The following is an 11,878-nucleotide window of genomic DNA, read 5'->3' as shown; positions in this document are numbered from 1 at the left end:
GGATAGGGTTCACGTACATGATTCAACTAGATAATTGAATATAACTTCTTACAGAAAAAACATAGCTATTCCATAAGAATCTTGTAATGAGGTTCCTGAAATGCTAGATAGTCCGTACAGAAGAATTGGGCAGACATAAATGTTTTTGCAAAATAACGTTTCACAAAGAAAGAGGCGTGATTCTTACGCTGAGTGTATAATAAATGTCACAATTAGCATGTCACCATGATCAGTCAAGGTTTCCTCGGCCTTCAGTCTTTCAGTCCTCTAAAAATGTCCCTTTGCATTGATTATTTGACAAAGAACAAGTATAAAGGAAAGAACAGAACAGCAGAAACCAAAGAGGGCATGGATTTATCCATTCTTGAGGAGGAAAGCCATTCACACAGATCTGGGCTTTTCATCAGTCTGATAGAAAATTCCAGTCATGGCATTTTGAAACCAATAAACAAGTCTGAACATGAACACTTCCAAGTCTTCACCCTGGCCTGTCAAATCCATTCATGTGATAGAAATTATAATGAGTGAGCAAAGTAATCAGTTACCGTGTAAGGTAGCAATAAAGGTAAAAAAAGTTTCTTGTCCCATATGAAATCATTGCTGAGGTCACTTCCACATAAAGTGGATGATGTGAAAGACATCAGCAGCAGAAATGCAGTAACAGTGTAGAGTAACTCTTTCTGTAAAATGAAATGGCTTCCCCGAGAGAGGCGGAGAGGCTATTTGTCTCCTGGTCCAAACAAGCTGAATCTAAGTAGGAGATCAATACTGATATCTTTAGGCTGCTAACTGCTCCGCTAATATATTATTGATGTCTGGCTCTCACTGGATTAAATTTAGGCTGCACACAGCAGTTTATCTTGATCAGTACACACAGGCGAGATGCTCTGACAGAAGAATACAAGAATTCCCCCAGAAGTCAGTACATTGTGTCTACAAACCAAAAAACAGAAAGGTGCTAGGAGTTAAAGGAGCTTTCAGAGTGAGTAATGAAGGACGTTTCAGTGTGTGATTGGAAAAGGCCATCTTAGCCTTTAGTTTCATTTGTCCATTATTCATTTTGAGATGAGGAGGGCATTCTCCTTTACAGGAAGGCATATCACTTATCAGTCACTTAACCTTTAACCTTTAACCCTTTCGGATTTGACATTTTCTCCTGGTTTATCTGCCGGCACAACAAGTGCATCCTCAGAGCTGTTTCAAATTGTGCAGTGTTAAATAAGAAATGAAAACTCAGCTGACAACTTTTCAAAGGTTCAGTAGATGGAGGACCTCTCCTCTTTTTATTGTGTTCACAATGCCAGAACTGGAAACAGTTGAGAAGGTTTTCTTAGTGAACTTCATACGTAGTGATTGGTCTAGATGTACAGTAAGTGTATGGATCGGTCAAAAACCTGAGCAAATTCAGCACCAGAACCTGCCATTTTTAACATACTGTGAAACAGCTCATAAGAGTAACCTTGAAAATGGACCAAACCATTTGTAACGGGCAGTGTAATGAACCCAGTTGCAGCACGACAGGAAACTGACAGATATTGTTACACACTTTAATTTTCATTATCAGGTGATACAAGGACAAACACATGTAATCCCGGTCCAAACTGAACAATGTTTCTGTTAGTCGGCTGGAGAACGTAGCCGCTGATGGCACAGGAAAACAGTCCAGAGTCGATTGTGCAGAACAAACACAAACACAAGGAAACTCACTTTGAACAGACAAAACAGGTAATCCACACTCAGGCAAAAACGAACCAGGAGACACTGAAGCTACACTCGTGGTTGGGGACAGAAGCCTGAGGTAATTACCAGGGTTTTGACAGAGAAGGTGAGTCCAAGACAGGCAGGGTCGGTACCGGGAGATCAGTCCAAGGGAAAACGCTGGAAAGACAGGCATGAATGCGATGACGATCTGGCAATGAGAAAGTTTGGAGTAGCAGCTTGCTTGATTACTGATCAGCTGCAGCTGAGAGAGCAGTCGAGCTGGAGGCTTCAGATCTGCCCTGATAATATTAAATAATGGATCTGGACTTATATGGATGTCACGACTTTCTAAGTTTGGATCAATGGGAGCCGATGGGAGAGACTCTGCAAGGAAACAGAGTTGGTAATGGTGGTCTAAGTAACAATAAATGCATTAGCCTGAAGCTAACATTATCTAGCATCCTTCCTGACATAGAGTAGGTACAATCTCACCTCCAGTTGTTATTAAAGAACAGACAACCTGAGTTAATTATGTCTCCATAACGGCTTTCTTATCCAGACTTGTTTAGCCCTTTATTTTTGTTTTATCACCGCAAAGAATCTCTGTGGCAGCTTGTAGTCCATTTTTGTACTGTTCAAGTCGGCATCATAGAGAGAGGTCATTTAGGATCAACTGTGATTGCAAGAGGCAGTAGCCTATAGTCTAAAAGCATAAAATCTGCTTGTATTACAAAATGTATGCATCTTGAGTGACAGTGAATTCAAAGAATTCATTAACGCATTATTATACAGTACTGTAGTAGAACATATGTTGCCTATAAAAATGCTCTACATAGTATAGCACATTACTTTGAATAGTCCAGGCTTTGAATCTTTTTTTATTACGCTCCACTTCTGGAAAGACAAGTACTTGTAAAAGTGTGTCTTGAAGTGGGGAAAAGGAGTTTCAGGTACTCTGCTCCGGCTTAATCTCAATGAGGTAAATCCATTTAAAACAAAAATAAAAAAACAATGGGAAGTGTGTTACAGTCCATGTTGGAAAAACATAACACTTATGGTTCATGTGTAAATAAATGCGTACTGTTGGACATGAATGTTCTATTTCTTAGTATAAATTGCAGATTTAAAGGTGAATAAAGCAAAAACAGAAGATTTCATTTCAAGTTGAATTCCTTAGGCATTAAGCATTGCCAAATTCATTCTTACAGCAATCATTTATTTTTAATCCTAACTCCGAAATACATTTTGCTGTTATTTTTGCATGCACTTTCCTTACTCCCTTGTTTCTTTTATATATTCAGTTTCAGTGGCATCAATAGCAACCTTCCATTCAGCCCTTTCAGAGCTTACCAGTTAGCTGCACTGTAATTACTGTTTATGGCCTTTTCCACCCTAATATGCCAACAAGAACCTATTATAGCTTATTTTTGACAACAATATGAAGTTGTGTGTTTGAAGATAAATAAAGAATCTCCTTCAGTGGAACAGTCAGTGTTTCCTGCAAGAGGCATAGAACAGCTGATGGATTATTACCTATTGGAATTCATTACTTTCCCTCGTTTCCCCGTTTCTCTCTGCAGCACTCTGTAGCTGCTGTAATTCCACTAATGGAGTGCTTACCATTCAGGGCCAGTTTTCTGACACTGACTGATGCTGCTTAATTGCTAAAAAAAATATATATATAGTGTGGTTCCCGGCTGTTAACTGTAGCTAAAGAGATGTGCAGGAGTTCAAATCTTGATAGCCAAGACATGTTACACTAACCCAGTGGGTCTCATATGGGAGCAAAAGGAAATGTTGCATCATCGTCGATGCTGAACAAGGTCTTTCCAACTCTCATTACCAAAATGAGAAGCCATTATTTTATAGCGCTATATACACTTATGACCTCAATAAATGAAGAACGCTAACTAACAGCTCAGCACATTTTCTTACGGATTGACTTACACAGAATTCATGGATGTAGAGAATACTGAAATGTTAATTTATATCTTTTTTATTTTTTGGCTTAAGCAGCTTTTCTCAAGATTTCTTTAATAATATTATAACAAAGAGAAAATAATGTGATGTTTATCTGGTATGAGTCCAAAAATAATTATTGTCAGGATTTAAGATGACTGAAGTTAAGACACATGGGGGGGGGGGGGGGGGGGGTTCTAGCCTACAGAGTTTCTGTTTGTGCTTGTTCAAACTTTCACTTTCTGAACATGTCACACTGTGTTTGAGCAAAGAGCCACATATTTCTCTTTGGGTTTGTAAAAGAGGGAGCCTAAATAATAGTCAGTATTGGACTTCAATTTATAAGATAGTGAAAAACACAACTCCAACACAATGATAAAGTTCTGCAGTAATTGCTCATGTGTAACAAGTTAACAACATAAAAAGATGATGATATTTAAATATTTGTTTACAGATTGTTTTTCGCTGCCGGTGAGTGGCTAAAAAACAGTCACTGCCTGTTGAGCCCTGGTGAATACTTGCAACCTCACAATTATCTAATATTGAAATGAGGCTGTCTCCAAAACTTAAATGAAATGCAAAAACAACTGATGAATCCTGAGTTAAGGATTTTGATATACAGCTGATAAGGGCTAAGAAGACACAATATGTAGTTATGGCAGCGAGACTCTATTCAGTCTGACCCCAAGCTGACCTCAGTAAAGTATTACCTGTGATATAATTATTGATTTACTGATAGTTATATATTAATGACCAACAACAGTCACTTTACAAGCCACATGGAGGAAAATGTGTAGCTTTTTTTTTTTTTTTTACAAACACAACGATACACTTCACTTGTTCCCCTTTAACAAGATAAAGAACAACATTTAGTAACTCTTATTTGTTTGTTTTTGCATCACAGCGCTTTGGAAGTAAACAATACAATATAGTGCACTGCTCACTTTTATCTCATTTATATTCAACAGTAGTTATGTAGACATGTTGATAAGGAATGGCCATCTTTGCCCCTTGTTCATGTCATTAGTTAATGCATATTTAAGTAACTGTGATATTATACAGAAAACACTGTTATGCTGAGCAGCACTTTGTGTAAGAGTAGGTTTACAGTGTACCGCTAACGCCGAGCTTGTCTGGACAAAATGTATTACTTTCCACACACACACACACGCACACACACACGATGTGGTTACTGTGCTGTGGCTGAGCATGCTGAATACCAGGGTGTAAGCCAGCACTTCCATTAGCTCTGATTGAAATTGAGGCAGAGCAAATTAATTTATATGCGGTAGCGGTTAAGAATCTTTTCTTCGATACACATATGCACACACACACCCATCTCCAGGCCACTGGTATCAGACCACAGTTCCAACAAGCTGATGATGAATGACAAGAAGCAGGACAGAGAGAAAGATATAGAGAAAAAAACCTTCGAGGCAGACAGAGCAAGAGAGGTGAATCCAGATGCCTCATCAGTCTTTTAACCACCATACTGTGTTGTGTCTCCAATACTGCTAATGAAATCAACGCTGGCCTGCTGCATGTTTGTGTGTGTGTGTGTGTGTGTGTGTGTGTGCGCGTGTGTGCACATGCATGCATGTGTTAGCACATGCGTTTTGTATCTGAAAATGTATTTACTGGCTTGTGTAAAAGGAGCGTTCATTAAACAGGGCTGTCATTTCAGGGCTGCCTGACTATAGGCTGAATGAATGTGTACATAAGCTTCCATGGTGACTGAACACACTGACACTGAAAAATAGCACTCTTACTGATGGTCCTTTAAAAAAAAAAAAAAAAAAACCTTTAGAAATCCTGCAACAGCTGACCTGTGACCTATGTGCAAACCTCTATTAGTGCTTAAAGTGGTCCAGCATGAAAATCGGTTCTAGATTTTATAAAGCTTCAAAGAGGAACTTTTGGTTTGTGCAAATTTTGGTGATACCTTCAGATAGAGGTCATACCACTTTGCTGATCTTGTCCAATAAATAAGTAAATCATGTTTTTTGACAAATAATCTCATCCTGCTTAGGTTAAATGGACATACATAGCACAAATCAGCATCAATCTTTGCCTTGAAAATAGGAGAAAACGTCCCTATTCTCCAATTTGTAAAGTGTTTAAAATAGGTGTGAGGTTTTGCTTTTTTTATAACTATTTTTCCACCTGGAATTGCACGCAACCACCTCTGTGTAAGTCATTAAAGTACTTCCGGAGTGCATATGGGAAAACAGCTCTGCTCTAACATATTGTATCACCTGATGCAACCGTGGACGAGGCTATTGTTGCCCTCCACTAACTCCCCCCCCTCCGTACGGCGCCCCTGCTCCTGCGTTGAGACAAAATAGAGGAAGACTAGTAGACTTAATAGATAAAGTGTAGAAAGTGAGGCATTATTGACTCAACTGCAATGATCTTAAAATTGTCAAACAGGTCATTGGAACATCCATTGTACCATTTAACATTTATCTTTTTATTTATTTTTGGCTTTTATGCTTTTATTTGACAGGACAGTGAAACAGAGTAGGAAATCAGGGAGAGAGAGTGGGGAAAGGAGCCACCGGCCAAATCAAATTTACCTGGACCGCTTGCTTGCAGGACTATAGCCTCTAGCCTTGAAGAACTATATGGGACGCAACCCAACCGCTAGGCCGTCAAGCGCTACATTTCAGATTTTTTTCAGGCATATCTTATAACCCTTCTGTCTTCTGATTGGGACACATGTACACAAGAAAAATGGACATCATGAAAAACATATGCCATAGCTGTAACTTCTACAAAATGTGCTTATGTTTGCCTATTACTTCTCAACGCAACTGTATAAGGTTCAGCTTCAGACTTGGAAGAGTAAAATGTTAGCCATTTTACTCAGCACATACTGTAAGTGCAGCATGATTGTCAACACTGAAAAAGTAAAGCAATTAAGCAACAGAATATTCCTGATACAAATAATCAGCAAAATAATCAGCAAAGCTGGCTCCTTTTGCCAGGGGTGTAGTCTTAGTTTAGGAGAAAAGGTGACATAACAGTCTTTTTTTAACTCTGCTGTTGGAGGAATCCAGGAAACAATAGCATTTGTACAGGATGTGCAAATTGTGCTGTAGGGGGTGTAAGAACAGGAGGGCAATGGAGGGAACAGAGTGGGGAGGGAAAGGAAGAGAGGAAGACTGCTGTAATCAACGTTGCTTCTTTAAGTGCAGACGGATGCAGGTTGTGCCTGTGGTCCTTGATGAAGTGCTGTTCTCCTGCTGAGCCACCAAACTATTTATATACAACACACTGACAGCCTATGGGCATGGAAGGGAAAAGTGCTACCCTCTCCTTCTAATCAGTTGATTCCTCTCTTCTATCCCTCATCTCACAGTGGAAAATGTAAAGAAGTGTTTTCATTTGTGTACATAAAAACTCAAGTCCAGGATGGTTTACCCGTTGATGACATTGTGTAAAACGTACTCGAAGAAGTGTTTTCAAAAACATGCCGTGTTAGTCGATTGTCTTAATGGTCATTGCATCAAAAAAGTCTGAACAACCTGGGAGTCAGATCATCACCAGGATCAAAGGTCAGCTGTACGGTTGTGATTCATCAGATCAGAGGGCCAGCAGACAGTATGTGACTCTGACATCATCAATAATAGACGAGCCTCTGGATGGGGCCAGCACAGCTTCTGTCACACATGCACATGGACACACTCAAATAATATGAGCCAGCTATGCAGCAGAGACACCATGTTTTGTTTATGTTTAGATAGCTTGAACATTAATCATAATCCCATGAGCCTTTTAGGTATTTTTTATTAAGTGCTCATCAGTAAATGCTGGTATACTAACACATCCAGCTAAAGTGGTCGTCAACCTTAGCATTACACCTGCTGCAGCATGTACGCATCAATGTGAATATCTTAGTATACAAATGTACAAAATCCAAACAAGAACTATAAGTCTTGGTTGTCTGTCTGTATAACACATTACAAGCATCATTTTTGATTAATGATATCTCACTTTAGACAGATGACTCTCCCTTAAAATGATGACAAACAACCTGATTAACTATTAACCTATCGTGTTAGGAGCCATTACTACTAACAGCAGCTTGGGAAAAATGACACTTCTGTAATCTTTTTCAGGAGCTTTAGACATTGATTAGAAAAGCTACTCTCTCAGGGTCTATAGTGAAAAGAACAACACGAGTGGTTCAATTCCCTTACTAATATATTAAAATGTCAAAGCTATATGTTAAAATGTCAACCCTATTAATGGTACTGCCAGTCTGCGGAGGCAAAATGTCAGGAAGAAAACAAACGCAGGACACAGTGAACAAAATAAGGAGCTGACCCGTTTGAATGCTGAGCGTTACAATCTTATCTCAAATGCATTCAAACAAATGCAAATACCAATGTTGTCTTAGAAGGAGAATGAATAAATACTACAGTAAGTGTAGCGACACAGACTTTTATTCTGGACTCAGTTCAGTCAAAGCTAAAATGACAGTTCACTTTGAAATTGTTGTTTATTTAAGCATTAATCTACGACTCCATCTTAACTTCCCTCTGAGGGGGCCCCACTGAGAGGCTTCAATCAGACTGTAGGGGGTCAGTGACATAACTCCTCCACCCTGCCACCTCCAAAGTCACCTTTCACTGATTGGGTAGGAGGTGGAGTGGAGTGGAGTGGAGGAGTTCAAGGGTAAGGAAAGGAGAAGTGGAGGCTGGAGAGGATGCCTACAACAGTGTCCCACACTTATATCTTCAACTGTTTAATCTCAGGAGACAATTGAGATAATGTAGGTAATGGAGGTTGAGGAGCAACGTGTAACTTTCGGAGTCTTATATTTTATTTTATGAGCCCAAATCGTGTCACACTGGTTCTCCCAATGGTAATCAACAATTCCACAGGGGCATTATGCACTCGTCTCTTGTTTGCCTTACACTTCTAATATTTATGAAGACCCTTCACATAACAGACAGATGAAACCACACAACCAATGTTGAAGGCTTCATACTGGTCTGAATGATATGTTTTCCAGTGTATTGTTGGCATCTCAAACAAGTGCCTCAGCTTCTCCCACAAAAACAGGATCAATGTCTATCTATGACAGGATCTGCTGTCATGGATAGTAGATGCCTTTGGTATCCCGACCCAGACCTGCACTTCCATTTTTGACCCTAGCTTGCGACTTGGTTCTAGGGACGAAGTTGTGGTGCAAGCCTTATGTAATGCTTGAGCATCTTCAACTATAGGGCACTGAATGCAAACAGGCAAGTGTGTTCCAGGATCGATGAGTGGATCCAGAGCATTGCCAGATTCTTTTCTGCTCATATATTTGCAGACATTTAGTGGGCTATTTCAAGGGGTTCTCTCTAATTACAGGTACAATAATGTTTTTTTAGGTTTGGACATATATATAAGTGCAGGTCAAACACGCATGTGAGAAAAAACTAATTGAGTTAAATAATTGTGCTATGTGATGGTGAGGTAACCAGGCCCTGTTCCCAAGAGGTTCAAAGCTATTACTGAGAGGCTGTGCCATGAAATAAGATTGTAAAGCTGAGACTTAACCTTTACAATACATTAACTTGTGATGTTGGGTTGACAGAGAGAAGTATTAAAATTGACTGATCAGAAGTTCTTTGGAAACCTAAATATTAAACATTGTAAAGAATGCATCACTTATAAAACTGTAAAAGAAAAATGCATATTAGCATTACCAAAGATTTGAGTAAGTAATTATCAATAGATAAATTGTCGATCGTCATTTCAACCATTTTCATGCCAAATCTAAAACAGCCATGAGGGAGCTAAAAGGTGACTAGCCAGAATAGGACTTCGATTTGAGTGATTGCTGTCTAAAAGTTTCCCAAAATCGGGTCCAGAATTATGAGGGTCTGTTTTCTCAACTGTGGTGGACGTACAATAAAATTATTTGCAATACGGCCCCTTGACCTCCATTGTACATAGACATAATGGTTCACTGTGAAAATGCATCAAATTAAATCCTGAGCTTTTTTGCATCCGATTACTTATATTTACTGTCTTCTAATAGTATTGGAGTTGAAGCAAATCTTCCTGCCTGCTTGGGTCTTTGAAATAATGTTTTTTTATAACTGAGGATGTTTACCATTTTGAATAACATAGTATCATGCCAAGTCACTTTAATCATCACTTGTCACTTTATCTTGTCATTCTCTGCAAATACTGTCTCAATTCTCAATTCCCCCCAGTTAACTTCATCATTCATTTTGAACTGTATATACCCCCGTTTTTATTTTTATTTATCTTATCTTATTTCCCCTCTGGGGATCAATAAAGTATTATCCTATCCTATAACATGTGTATATCAAGAACTGTCAACAAAAATATATTTAGCATTTCTAATCAATCAAATAAAATGTTGTTCATATTAAAACATTGCTCCACATTTATATTTCCAGTTGTAACGAGGATCCAGATGACGCTTTGGATACCTCTGTGATATCATTATTTAGCTTATTATGAAACAAACGTGTTGAGTATTCAGCAGAGCAGAAAACAATAACATTGTAAAATGGCATATTATGTATCTTTGCATGTGCAATTCATAGAAACATTCTTCCTGAAATTGATTACTTTTGTATTTTGTTATGATGATCATTCAACATCAAAGCAACTTAGTCAAATGTATGAAAAGTGTTCCTTGAGCAGGGGAAGGCTGCAAGAAAGTCCAATTGTTTCGGACATGAGGTAAGAGAATATGGTAAGTATGTCCCTCTCCATTTTAGATGTCAATGTAAAGAAGTAAGTAGCCCGGGAAAGCCATAAAGAGAGACAGTAAAATGAGGGAAACCAAAGCATGAGAAGCATGAAGGAGTGTGTGTTGCTTGCTCTCCTCCTTATAGACCCGGCTGGGCTATTCATTACTCCCGGAACGCCAGCTAGTGTCAGTTATATTACTGCAAAGCCTTCCCTGACTGACGTCCAAGAGTGGGGGGAGAAAAATGGCTGCAAAATACTGCTCAGTGCCCTGGGAGAAAAACAAGGGAGGGGCTGTGATGGATGGGTGTGTTTGACCCAGGCGGAGTGGAAGGCAGAGTTGGGTCTCTTCCAGATGAGACAGGAAGTCGGCAGAGCCCCTGCCCCTCTGCCCAGAGCATCCCAGCCTTGTCAGGATGAGAGGCATCTCGCTAAGCTGCCTGCGTCAGTGCTTCTATCACTTGTGTCAAAACAGACGCTCTCCATATTCAACAGATAGAACTGGACCTCACGTGATGGGAATACAGAAGCCCAGTTAGGCCATCAATTGAGTTTGTGACAGGCCTGATGTCAGCATGAGGGCACTCACAGACCCAGCGCTCTATAGAATTCCCCAAAACAACATTATTTGAGCATCAGACAGCTTTGGGGGCGATTTTATGCCCCATGTGGCTTTCGAGTAATAGAAGGTATCAGGTTCTTAGCTAAAGTATTGTCTACATACCATTCAGAACTGTCTTTACAAACACATACATTTCTACATTGGCTGTTTTTGACTGTTTTTCTTTTCAAGGTCTTTGTGTTTTGCAAGTTTCCGGGATGGGGCTTTTCAAAAACTGGTCATCTTGTTAATTTTCCTTACGACATGTTCAGGATTTTATTGATTTGTCTATTTCTTAATCTGATTACTCACCTTTATGTTGACAGAAAAGAGATGTCATCCTGCACTACACTTAAAGCTCTCATTCTCCTTCTACCTGAAAAAAAAAACCTTATAGCACGATATACAGCATGCATGTGTAGTACCAGTCATTAACAGAAAAGGCATTGGCACAATTTGTTTCATTGCAATTTTCGACTTGGAAATATTTGATTAAAATATGATATCAAATATAACCAAGATGTTTTATTTAGGTTATACATTCTATACTCATGGATTATTTTAGCATATTGAATATGTAATATTTTACACAATAAGGACTCAAAGGTCAAAGGCTTTCCTCTGACCTTTTCAACACTATATCATGACACGTGCTAGAGGCCCTCATACATCACGTCTTGCATGCAATTTCAGGCTTATGACCTTTTTTCCTCAACAAATCCATGGCAATCTCCAGATATGCTAAAGACTTGACACAAAATGATCACCTGAAGAAGACCTCTGGTCGAAACGTAGTGATCATATAAAACCCCCTTTTTTGCGGCAATTGAGCAAGTATGAGGGCCTATCTTCATTCTCATTTTCAAACATTGAAATGCAATTTGAAAAAAGATT

The sequence above is a fragment of the Labrus bergylta genome, chromosome 13 (genome assembly GCF_963930695.1).
Source record: "Labrus bergylta chromosome 13, fLabBer1.1, whole genome shotgun sequence".
In the NCBI taxonomy this organism is placed as follows: domain Eukaryota; kingdom Metazoa; phylum Chordata; class Actinopteri; order Labriformes; family Labridae; genus Labrus; species Labrus bergylta.
The sequence above is the reverse complement of the archived record's forward strand: the minus strand, read 5'-3'. Positions refer to the sequence as shown.